The following is a 13,092-nucleotide window of genomic DNA, read 5'->3' as shown; positions in this document are numbered from 1 at the left end:
TGTCTGAGATAAGGATTGCTACCCCTGCTTTTTTTCACTTCAGCTGAAGCAAAATACATTTTGTTCCAACCTTTTACCTTTATTCTATATGTATCTCTCTGCTTCAAATGAGTTTCTTGTAAACAGCCTATTGTAGGATTCTGGTTTTTAATCCACTCTACTATCCACTTACATTTTAAGGGAGAGTTCATCCCATTTACATTCAAAGTTATAATTACTAACTCTTTATTTCCCTCCATGCTATCTTCCCTCTGTTTGTATTCCCCTCCTTTTTTTCCCTTTATCCCTATTCCGCAGTATTTTGTTTCTGAATACCACCCCCCAGAAACCATAATTTTTAACCTTGTCACTGGACTAATATTCTAAAATGCTAGGCCTAATTCTGGTAGTAAAAAATAAGAAATCTACTTACTTTTAGCAATTATATTTTGTATCACTAGGCACAGGTCACATGCTAGGTATAGTGCCTCCAGTTTCAAGTATCCAAAACCTAGGAATCAATGCAAAATTTCCAGGTTAGATCAATCATCTATTTATTGGAAGAGTCTCCTAAATGAAATAAAAATATATACAAGTTTCATAAATGAGCATTTTTATTTAATACCTGCTTTTTTCAAAACCTTTTTTATCCACAGTATTAATAAATACTCAGTTGTTAAATAATTCATTTTGAGAAGCATGTGGCTTTCTGCTACAGAGCAAAGATTAAAAAGTTTATACTAATTGAAACTTTTCTTGAAAGAAGTAAATACTGATCATGTATTGACAGGAAAAAGAAATCCTTTCTGAAATTGTGCTCAGGGGCCAGATTATCTATCCTATAAGTGTCTAGTTCTTCTAGTAAGCCACTTAATATTTGTTAGAGGGAGGGAGGAAAGAATAGAGGAGGAAGGAAAGAATGAAGAAGAGGAGGAAGGGAGAGAAAGGAGGAAGAAAAGGAGAAGGGAAGAAGGAGAAAAGGAGGAAGGAAAAAAGAAAGGAAGGAAAAGAGGAAGGGAAGGAAAAAAGGAAGGGAGGGAATGAGGAAAGAAAAGATAAAGAAGAAAGAAAAGGAGAAAAGTTAACCCAAACAATATTCTAGAGGCCCAGAAAAGTTCACATGGAAAGTATTAAAAGTGCAGAATTTATTCCCTTTTTCACTAGCAGAATTTGCCCCAAAATTTCCAAAGTGTTAGATTATGAATCCAGAGGTTAGAAACTTATGCCAGTTCATTGGTTACCCTGGCATATTTCTAGTGTTTAATGTGTCAGATACCCAAATATGTGCTCCAAATAGAGCATACATTTTTATGATTTAGCCAGAACTGAAGTTGTAATACATTGTAATTCTGTCAACAAATACCACTGTAATCAACTGAAACAATTAGAAGCTATTGTCTAACTTTAATTTTTTTCCTGCTAAAAATCCAAGATCCATTACACAAGTGACAGGGAGATAGAATTGGCTGTGGGCAGAGAAGAAATATTGGCTTAGCCAGACAGCTGTTCACAAGGGAGAAATCTAGGCTAAAAGAATTTAATGCACAAAGAAAAAGAGCAGGACACTAGACCTATCCTCAACACAACATGCAATTTTTTTTTTTACCAGGAAAGAATTAGCAGCAGTTCTTCTAGACTGTAACCATTGGGGGGGGGGGGTACCATAGGACTTCTGATAGGACTGAGATGATACTGTCTATTAAGTACTTTTTTGTTAATTTTAGTCATGATTAAGTTGTGCATTGTTTGCTAAATATGTAGTAAACAGCTTTGTGGCTTTAGCCTTTTGGATCTAATTCCAGGTGAGTCCATCCCAGACCTTAGACAGATGGGTGGGGATGCACAGATAAGGAGATTTTCTTGATAGATGCTGAGTGTTAGTTGCATGGCATGTCCAGAAGGTCTAACATGGTTTTCCCCTCTGCCATGAAAGGCCAGATGTTGCAAAATCTGGCCTGAAGTCAAACAGCCACTTTGGATCAAGGCTCCCACTACTTTGAGTTGCATCAGCATATTTCCCACTTGAAGTGTGAAGAGCTTAAAAGAAAACATAAAAAAACATGTCTGATCCTATATCTGGTTTGGGGCTGGGGAGAGAAGGAAACAAACTGCACCTGGAACAAATTGGGTCCTCTTTATACCACACCCTGCCCCCCAACCAAAAGAGAAAATCCCCCTTTTCTCTACACTAAGTGGATGGAGAGTATCAAAATCAGATTCTTCCATGTCACTTATCAAAACTGAACTCAGACAGAGCCAATCCCCTAAGGTAAGACCAGGAGGGCAGGACACAGGTGAAGAAGTCTGCTTGAAAAATGCTTGCAGTCAATAGATAAATGATTTTGGAAGAAGCTAGGGAAGTTCCTGATGTAAGCTGATACTCCTCCCTCAAGAACAATCACTGTCAGAAATTATTTACTTTAAACATTTCTTTAATTATGTCAGTCAATGTTGTATGGAAAGAGACAGAGATATACACAGAGAAAGAAACTTGTTATGAATTCTATGCCAAGGGATAAAAATACAAGGAAAAAAGGATAGTCCCTATCCTAAAAAAGCTAACATTCTAATGATGAAAAATAAAGAATAAAAGGAAAGCAGACTATGCTGTTGGCGGAGGGGTGCCCAAGTCAGAACAAAGTTGCTAGTAAGGGGCTGGAGAAACCCAGAGAATAAGGAGTTGATACAGAAGTGACCTGTTCACAACTTAATACCTCTTATACCTCTTTGTCTTTGATATAAAGGTTGTCTATCAACTAGGCAGCCTCTTTTGATCCCTCCTAGCTCTAAGTACTATGAGTCTATGATCCATGAAGAAATTTCTCAGTCAGCTTGATGGAATGATAAGACAGCTAGCTTTTGGTTAGCTGAAGCAAAATTGCATGTTTCTGGTGATTTTAAAATCATAAGCAAATTCAAAAAGATAGTCCTCTCTGGCAGCCAAGAGATGATTCAACTTGACAGTTGGGAACTGAATTAGAGAGAAGCAGACCCAACTGAGCAACTTGCCTAATAGAGATTCTCTACCCCCAGTGGAGCAGTAGATCCATGGCATCTAGTAGGTGTGAATTGCTACACAAGTTCCCTATGTGTGTTGCTTGAATTATCTACTCTATGGGTATGCCCATTCTTCCCATTCATGTCACTTCAGTAAATGCCTTTGCTTTGAGTTAATTGTAACTGTTGGTTGACTGGAAAGTAAAAACACCCCTGGGGGTTCATTTTGAGGAGTTTGAACTGAGAAAGTACTTTAAAATTGAGGTAATTATTTTCCAGGCAATGGGACTTAAAAGTGAGGTGGAGTACCCCATAGAGGGCACTACAAATATAAGAAAACAGTCTTTTCTGGGAATATGATCAGGTGAACACAGAGAAGAATTGATGGTATGACTAAAACTCTGAAAAAGAAATTATCATTGGATTCCACTGCATGAAGTTAGTCAAGTTGATTTCCCATTCTTCCCTCATGCTATATGTGGGAACATGCAACTTAGGTTTTTCAAGGGGATATTTTGTTACTGCTTTGCATTGCCATGAAAATGATGGGCAAAATGATATTTAATACCATGAAAATATTCATTTTTATTATTATTCATTTAAGTGTTCAATAAATGCTGTATAGGTAGTAAATGTTTAATAAATTCAGAATGAAAGTGAGGTAGTCTAGTGGAAATTGGAAGTCAAAGGTTATTATAATCCTCTCATTAGTAACATTGAGGGATTGAAGGATGGAAACAATGAATATTAAAGTAACTAATTATTTGATTTTTCATTGCCTCTGATGTGTAAAGAGAAGGAAATGGACTCAGAGAACATTACATTAGACAAAGAAAATGTCCCTGGTGAAAGTCATAAGATGATAAGGAAGATTCCCAAAGGAGAGTGTGGAATTCCCTTCCCTGGAGTCTTTTAAAGGGCTCTAGATATTCTTCAGTCGATAAGTATTCATTAATAATTCCAACAGAGGGACTGAGCATCTTGCTTGTAAGCAAAAGGAAGGATATCATTGCTCCAGAAGATCCTTTCTCACCCCATTATTTTAGAAGTAGTGCTTATACTGACCTGACTAATATTGTCCATCTGTATCAGTAACTAAAGCTCTGTCTGATGTGAATTAACCTCACCCAATCCTAAACTCTCTCACAAGTAAAATCTTTGTTAATTCTCTAGTCTGTCTTATTTAAATTATAAACAAGGTGGGTGGGACTATCTCTAATTTTATGGTCTCTTCAGCTCCTAGAATATCATCAGCTTTATATAAATATCAAATAAAACTGAGTTAAGTCATCAGGAAGTTGAGTGAATGATTTAAAATAATATCTCTAGCCATATGTTTTACTTATAGTCAGGGAATGAAGAGGTCTCCTGGGCAACTTGTCTGATGCAAGGTTTCAACTTACTTAAAAGATCTTACTTAAATAGCTAAAGACCATGTGGCATTATACAATGGGGAATGAGGCCTGCAGTTATATCTTTAATGGGTCCCTAGGACCTCACTTTGAAGTGATGAATCACAAAGAATATTTTGTCAAGCCAATTGGGCCATAAAAATATTAAGTGTGGTTTTAAGCAGTAAAGGTTTTTATTATCCTGCTCACTTCCTGTCATGAAGCATTGCATTAAATTGCACTTTTAAGGGATTAATGACCTGCTTGCTATGTTCCACACTGCATTCATCTTTATAAAATCTTCTAAAAGCCATGTTATCAACACCAGAGTTAATAAAAAGAATTGGAAAGTAAGGCAGACACAGAGATCTAAGAGCATTTCACTGAGTAAAAACATTAATTCAGTTGAGTTTGGCTTTCCCTAGTGAAGCTTTTCTCCATCTTGTGCCTTAGAATTACTATGACTGAGAGCTCAGGACTTGAGTGAATCTTACTTAGGAACCTCTTGTTATTCATAGAGGGAGTAAAGGTGCTACGTCTCAACTAACTTCAAAATAATAGAAAATAAAAGACTGACAGTATGCTTTAGCAAAATAGGATTCAGTAACAATTTATAATCACTGTCACAACTTGCTAGGAGGCTGAAAGTTGAGCTATTTTTTTTCTTTGCTTGAAAAATCTTCAAATTGTCCTTAGGACTGAATTATTTCAGATGGTTAAGACTCAAGCTGTGCCTGATGCAAATTCTTGTTAGCTTCTGACCATAATATCATAGCTTATGTGTCATCTAAAGAGATAAAATGTTCACCCATAGTGGCAGGGTCTTTCAGACTTGGCAGATAAGGTCCATTTCCAAATGGAGACAAAAAGGGCAACATTTGTACAAGCTAATTGTTAAATATCCTTTCTATTCTACCGTTAAGTAAACCTCCCACATTTTTCTGGAAAAAATGAAATGCACTCATTTCATTTTGTTCCAACAATGAAAATGAACTAAGAGGGTATTGGCCTGAGGCAGGCCTGCTCTAGCAAATTACAACTCTGAACATGGACCATGGGACCATAGGTTTCAGATGAAAAAACTTCCAACAGATGAGCTGCTCCTTCTAACTCTAAACTTCTGTGATTCTGAAAGAATGTATTTTTCCCTCTTTGGTCTCTTATGTTTCTTCTACCTTCCAACAATTTTCTTTTTTTCCCTTTATTTTTTTACAAGGCAAATGGGGTTAAGTGGCTTGCCCAAGGCCACACAGCTAGGTAATTATTAAGTGTCTGAGACCGGATTTGAACCCAGGTACTCCTGACTCCAGGGCCGGTGCTCTATCCACTATGCCACCTAGCCACCCCTTTCCAACAATTTTCTAACTACATTATTTGGGAGTGGAATAACATTGATGTCGACCAGAAAGTAAACCTCACATAAGCTTTGACCCTCTCTCCTCTGTTCTGTTTGAGATTTTGTCAATAACTTAGAGAGGAATCTGGGAGAAAGGCAATAGACTGTCTGTATGACAGAATTCATCATCTTAAAAAAAAAGCTCAAGAAATCAAAACAGAGTAAATCTGACATCTTTATATTGAATAGGAATGAATGGAATGTATTCCTATTCAAAAAAATAAAAACAACCACCCCTAAAATAGAATGAGAAAAGATATGATTTGGAGCGGCTAGGTGGTGCAGTGGATAGAGCACCGGCCCTGGAGTCAGGAGTACCTGGGTTCAAATCCGGTCTCAGACACTTAATAATTACCTAGCTGTGTGGCCTTTGGCAAGTCACTTAACCCCATTGCCTTGCAAAAACATAAAAAAAAAGAGAGAGAGAAAAGATGTGATTTGACAGTAGTTCATATAAATTCTTGGGGATTTTTAGTTAACTACTAGACCTATCTTTCATTGAAAGATCTCCCAACATTGAACTCCTTCTATCATTCAATAACACATAATCTTAAAGAATTGTCCAAACATTAAGAGATTAAATGAAGCAAGCAAGGTCACATAGCCAGTAAGAGAAGAGGCAGAATTTAAACTCATTTTTCAGATTTTCTCTTCACCTATGCCTTGTTGCATCTCATAAACACAATTTGAGTAAGAAATGTCATATGATCACTAAAAAGTCTAGTGCAATCTTAGATGCCTTCAACTGATAGGGAAGGGAAGGAAATAAATGTACTTGGTTTTACTCTTCAAGTTTTTCACTAAGGTAAATTTTCCCCTTAAAATTAATAATGAACATAGCAATTAGAGCTATTTTTAAAATTAATACCTTGTGTCTTATCGAGGAATTCATGTTGAGACTAGATGACTTTCTGTCAGAGGAAATTCTTCTACACACTAGTGCATGATGGAAAGAAGCTCAGACTTGTAGATAAAGGACCTACATTCAAATTCCACTCAGTTATTTATTAGTCATTTTGACCTTGGGTCAGGTTGGTCTCTCCTGGCCTCAATTTCTTCAACTGTAAATGAAGGGACTTGATAAAATGTTCTTTAAGTTCATTCCCAGTAAGAATTCTGTGTACAGGTAAGGAGTTGAGACAGATGAATGCTAAGGTTTCTTCCAATTTTGGGATTCCATTAAGCTATTTTTTTCTTACATTAAAAAAAATCATTTCAACAAACTCTCTTAAAACACTTATGTACAAGGTATTTCTTGTTATAAGTCAGTAATATAGTAAAGCCTAATGAATAATTCATTGGAATCAATCTCATATCTTTATTCAACTCAGCATTTAATTCTTGATAGCCTTTCTGTTTCTCAGTTCTTTCAGTTCCAAAAGAAGGAAGATGACATAGACTGTTCAGCTAGACATGTATTAGATTTCTTAAAAACTGATCTAGAGAAAAGCACTACTTAACTTATTTATATGCATGTGGTGAGTCTCAGGAATGAATTTTTTAAAGATCTTAAATCCATTTTCCTTAATTGTGTCATGTGCAAAAAAGAACTGAGATATGTACACTGAGTTAGAAAGTTTAGGAAGAAGACCTGGCACCTGTTTTTCCCCTACCAAATCTTTATTATGTTATTACACTCTACCCCACCCCTGTGGCTGTATTAAGGGTTTATGGTGAAGAGCATAAAGTATAAATTCCAAAAAAATACCACCAGAGGAGAGAAACTTTCCTGAGGTTAGCATTGCTAATAAATCTTCCAAACACTAAAAATTCACACCAACACCAGATTATTTATTCAAAAATGCTCTCATGCTGAAGTCTGAGAAATGATGATTTTTTGGTAAACACTGCATTTCTTCTGATTCTCCTTATAAACATTGTCATAACTTTTCCTTGCTTTTGAAATCTGAAATTATTCTATCTCTTTGACATAAATCTTTTTTCTGGGTCTTAAGGTTTCTGGGAAATATCTTAGTATTATGCCAGAAGCCTGGTTTAGTATTATAGACAATTCTCTAACTTTTTAGACTGCTTTGCACCTTGAGAATGAAATATTGGAGTTTTGCTAGATGAATTTTCATTCCTAGTTATCAAGATTATCTTTGGATTTGCAAAGAGATCTTTAGAGAAACAAACACAGTTCTTCCTTAACTCTCATGCATATAAATTGAATTCTCTCCTTCATTCTGAAACTTATGAGACATAATTGACTATTTTGACTTCCTCTTCCCTTTTAAGATATGTGACTCTGAGTCTCCATAGAAAACAAAGAAGAAACAGAATTGAACTTTCTCTACTTTGAAATTCTAGTGTTAATCTCAAGGTTTCCTCTAAGAAGGAAACCATTTTGACCTCAGTGAAGGAAAGCATTTACTTTGTGGAAACATTCCCTTTTTTTCATCTCCAAAGAATGCTTTTCTAAACTGTCCCGTGATGACCAGATCTAAATTCTCCTGCCTCTGAGAGTCCAGAAGAGTTCATTACATCCTGCTGTTTCTTGTGTGGACCTCCAATAGCTGCCAGAATTCTCTAAGAGACTCCTAAAATCCTAAGAAGATCATAGTATTATGGTAACATAATAAGATGTTACCAGTCACTGACAATGAAAATAACAAAGACACATTCATCAGAGGGTTTTGTCTGATATTCCAGAAACCTAACAGCAACTTCCTGTTATCCTCTCCATGATCAAACTGATTTTATCTCCTTACTTAAAAATTCTGTATTAAGGTAGGTTTCAGGGCAAAAAACAACAGCAACAACCTACCCTAACTTCTCTCTTGTTTATCCACAAAAAGATAAACAACAAATTTAATGGAAAGACATATAAGATACAATAAAATATTTGATTTTTTTTTGTATATGTAAGCATCATTAATTCTCACTAGGTAGCTAAATGGTACAATTGTGATAGCATGATGGACCTGGAGTCAATCCAGGGACAATTACATGGTGCAATGACTAGAGCACTGGTCTTGGAGTCAGGAGGATGAGAGTTTGACTCCAGTCTCAGACATTTGACTCTTACTAGCTATGACCTTGGGCAAATCATTTAACCCTGATTGCCCCACATCCAGGGCCATCTCCAGTTGTCCTGATAAATATCTGACCACTGGATCTAGATGACTCTGGAGAAGAAAGTGAGACTGGTGACTTAACACAGAATCCCCTGACTCAAATCCAATTCATGTGCTTGTCATGATACCACCTCCCTGATATCATGATCTTCTGAAAGAATGAAGGACCAATATCATCATCATCATCATCAGTTTATATCCAGACTCAAACATGTACTAGTTGTGTGACTCTGGAAAAGTCCCTTAACTTCTATGTGCCTCAGTTTCTTCCTCTGTAAGATGGGGATACACTTTTCTTCCAGTCTTATTGTGAGGATAAAATGAGATAATATTTGTAAAGTACTTTGTAAATCTTAAAGTTCTGTATAGAAGTTAAGCATTATTATTAGTTTTTTACTATTAACATGCCAAAATAACAAGTATGGATATGTCAAATTTTAATATTCTAAATAATACCATTGGAATTCAGCCTTCAGGCAATCTGGTGAGTTCTTATAGACCACTTATAGTTCATCTAGACCACTCTTAAAAAACAACTAACCCAAGGGGCGGCTAGGTGGCGTAGTGGATAAAGCACCGGCCCTGGAGTCAGGAGTACCTGGGTTCAAATCTGGTCTCAGACACTTAATAATTACCTAGCTGTGTGGCCTTGGGAAAGCCACTTAACCCTTGCAAAAACCTAAAAAAAAAAACACAACTAACCCATAAGGGGCAAACTTATATAGGTGAACTTTAAGAGAATTAATTCTAAAATTCTATAATTAAGCCTCCGGTTAAGTTGCTAGATATGAATCCATCCCACTTGAACCACTAACTCTCAATGAGTCACAAGTAAATTTTTTTATTTGTAGAGTGTACATGGTATCCAAGAATATGTTCTCTCTTATTGTGTAGTTCAAATCTAAAAGTGGGACTAAATCAGAGGAGCATCAGGCTTGAGGTAGGACAGATCTCCCTATTTCCATCAAAAACATTTCCATCTTTCCAATCTCCCAGACTTGTAAGCTCAGCATTATCCTGGACTCTTCACTATTCCTATACCTGGATGAGTTTGATATCTAGATAAACAATGGTCAATAGAAAAACTGCTATGGACTTGATCTTCAAGATCACAAATACCATCTGAGTTAAGTCCTCACTACCTCTTGACTAGATGGCTTCCAACAGCCTTCCAAATGGTAGTGATTCATCACTCTCCCTCACTATATTTTCACTTATCAAGACTTGTAATTTCTACCTCCACAACATCAATTACTTTTATCTTCATGCCCCATGTCTCTCACCAATTCATTTCACCTTTTATACTACTACCAAAGTAATTTTCCTTAGACACAGATCTGACCATGTGACCTACTCAATAAACTTTAGAGGTTTCCTATTATCTCTCTGATAAAATATAAATTCCTCAGATAAAATATAAACTTTAAAAGTTGTTTAGCTTTAAAAGTCATTTACAAACTGATATCCCAGCCTAATTGGATATTATTCTCCCCTCTGCATTCTGCAATCCAGTTCCAGTGGCCTTCTCTCTCTTTCTTATGTAGGACATCTCACTTTACATCTTTGTGGTTTTCCACTGGCTATTCCCCCTTATCTGATTCACTTCCTCCTCACAGAAGCCTACTACTGTTCTAAGCAGCAACTTCTCCATGAAATCTTCCCCAATCATCCCAAACTCTAGTAGTGTTCTCCCTCTCAAATTACCTTGTATTTAATAGCTTTATACATATATTTGTATTTATTCACTTTATGCTATATATATATTTATAGATAAGCTTATCTCTATTAGAATATAGGGATTTGTTTCATTCTTTGTAGTTATATTCTTATATTCTTTGTACATACATCCCCAAAATCTAACAGAGAACCCAATATTTAGTAGGCACTTAAGAAAAACTCATTAATTTATGTGTGTCTGCCATGTGTATATAAAAATGCCCTTCGGAAATTTAGGCAGGGCAAAAAAGTCTTATTTTTCATTTGTACCTCTCACATCCCATTAAAATGACTAAAGATAAATGAGATTGCCATTTTCGTGCAGATGACTCCCAGATCAAGCATGAGTCTCTCTCCTGAGTAGTCTTGCACTATCAGCTGCCTATTAGATATTTTTAACTAGATGACCATATATATTTTAAACTCAACATGTCAAAAGCAGCACTCATCTTTTCTCCAAACTCACCCCTCTTATGAACCTGGCTATTTCTGTTAAGAATATAACAACTCTCTTTTCCAACCACTCAGATTAGAAAACAGCATCATCCTTGATTCATCACTCTCCCTTACCCCATATATCTCATTTTTGTTCAGCTGTTTCAGTCATGGTCAACTTTTTGTTAGTCTATTTGGGGTTTTCTTGGCAGTGATACTGAAGTGGTTTGCCATTTCCCTCTCCAGTTCATTTTACAAATGAGGAAACTGAAGCCAACAGACTTGCTCAGGGGCACACAGCTAGTAAGTGTCTGAGACCAGATATGAACTCAGATTTTCCTGGCTCTAGGCCCAGTACTTTATTAATTATGCCATCTAGCTTCATAATTTCTATCTCCATGACGTCTCTTGTATCCATCCGTCATCTCCATTCACATAGCTGCCACCTAGGGAAGGCCCTCATGTTATTTGGACTCAAAAGACTCTTTTAATTGACTTCCTTGTATCTTCTAAACATCAGCCAAAGTGATTTTCCTAAAGTACTCTTCTGATCTTGTCACTTCTCTATGCAATAAACTCCAAGGATCTACCTATTTCCCAATAGGACTGAATATAAATTCTTCTGTCTTGTAGTCTAAACCTTTCACAACCTCATCCCTTACTACCCTTCTAGCCTTTTTCACTTTCAAACACTATTGTCCAGACCCATTAATCTTTTTACATTTACTTATGTACAACTCTAATCCCTCTTCCATGCCTTTGCCCTATTCAGGAATGCCCTCCTTCCTCATTTCTTTTAAAATTCTTATTTTTATTCCAGACTCAGCTTCCCCAAGAAGCTTTTACAAATCCTCTCAACTGCTTGATGACTGCTCTAATTACCTTGTATTTATTCTCTTTATAGTAATATAGATCATTAGAATGTAATTTACTCAAGAGCAGAGATATAATTTTGTTTTTATATTCACAGGGCCCAACAAAGTATCTGGCTCACAGGAAGTATTTACTAGATCCTTGAATGATTAGTGTTAGTGACCAATCTTAATTAATTGATTTCATCTTTTGGACTCTTGAACTCAGCAAATCTATGACAGATTAAATTTGAAATAATTTTGGAAATCAAGGCTATTTTTAAAATATAAATCAGTTTCTGAAATAAATGGGACATGGTAAGAGCAGCATATATTAGTTTTAAATTGGAAAAAAACTGTTCACTTGCAGCCACAGCTGTTCAACATATGCTTTATATAGGCTTCTGATATAACCAGGAGCCTGAAAAAAAATTTTTCAAACACAGAGGGAAGAAAGAAATATAGTATTATTGCCTACTGATAATAGTTAGGAAAATCCTAACTATAACAAGGCAATAATTCAAACTTCCAGTAACCATGCTGGGAATGAAGAAAGATTCTTACATCTAAATTTCATTACTTATTATTGAATGTGCCAACACATCACACTAAAGACTAAGTACATTCATTATTCTACCAGATTAGCTATTGGATAATCCCCAAACATGTGTGGAGGCAACAATTTAGCAGAAAAAGGATAAAACTAAAATCAAAAGGCTACTCTAATCTCTTTTTCAAATTCTCATTTATCAAAGTGTGATGATAATCACTTCTCCTAGTAACATAAGCAACAAAATGGAATATTTTCTCTGATCCCCATGACCTCTCAAACCTTTCCAGAACAAAAATATTGAACCAAAGATAAAACTTCAGCTGTCTCCATGGTTGAAACACTCAGAATCCAAACCTATTAACACTCCATACACTCCAAACCTATTAACTAATGCAAACTGACCCTGAGTTCACTCAGCACCCTTCCAGATCTCCATGATACCAACAATAAGGCTGCACTAGGAGACTCAAGGATATGACACAGGCTTACCACTCCCACCCACACCCACACCATACTCATATACCCACACCCACACCACACCCATACACACACACACACACACACACACACACATACACACACACAAACATACACTCTTTCCTGTACTCAATGAACTCTGGTTGCAGGATTTCAGACTGGAAATTTGCCCTGGTTGAGTCAGATAGCAAGTGTGGTCACAGACTGGGTCACAACTGTA

General features: G+C 36.2%; 1 long non-coding RNA gene across 2 annotated transcripts in view; it reads right to left on the bottom strand.

Moving 5' to 3' along the window:
• The window catches only part of LOC141511590 (uncharacterized), a 64,000-nt gene that overhangs the window by 24,989 nt on the left and 25,919 nt on the right, over positions 1–13,092 (bottom strand). For both annotated transcript variants that reach the window (XR_012475353.1, XR_012475354.1), the window contains exon 2: positions 413–490. This is a non-coding gene — a long non-coding RNA (uncharacterized LOC141511590). The remainder of the gene's footprint in view (positions 1–412; positions 491–13,092) is intronic.

This window comes from Macrotis lagotis, chromosome 2 (genome assembly GCF_037893015.1).
Source record: "Macrotis lagotis isolate mMagLag1 chromosome 2, bilby.v1.9.chrom.fasta, whole genome shotgun sequence".
NCBI classification, from domain to species: domain Eukaryota; kingdom Metazoa; phylum Chordata; class Mammalia; order Peramelemorphia; family Peramelidae; genus Macrotis; species Macrotis lagotis.
Note: the sequence above shows the minus strand (reverse complement) of the source record. Positions and strands in the feature narration are given on the sequence as shown.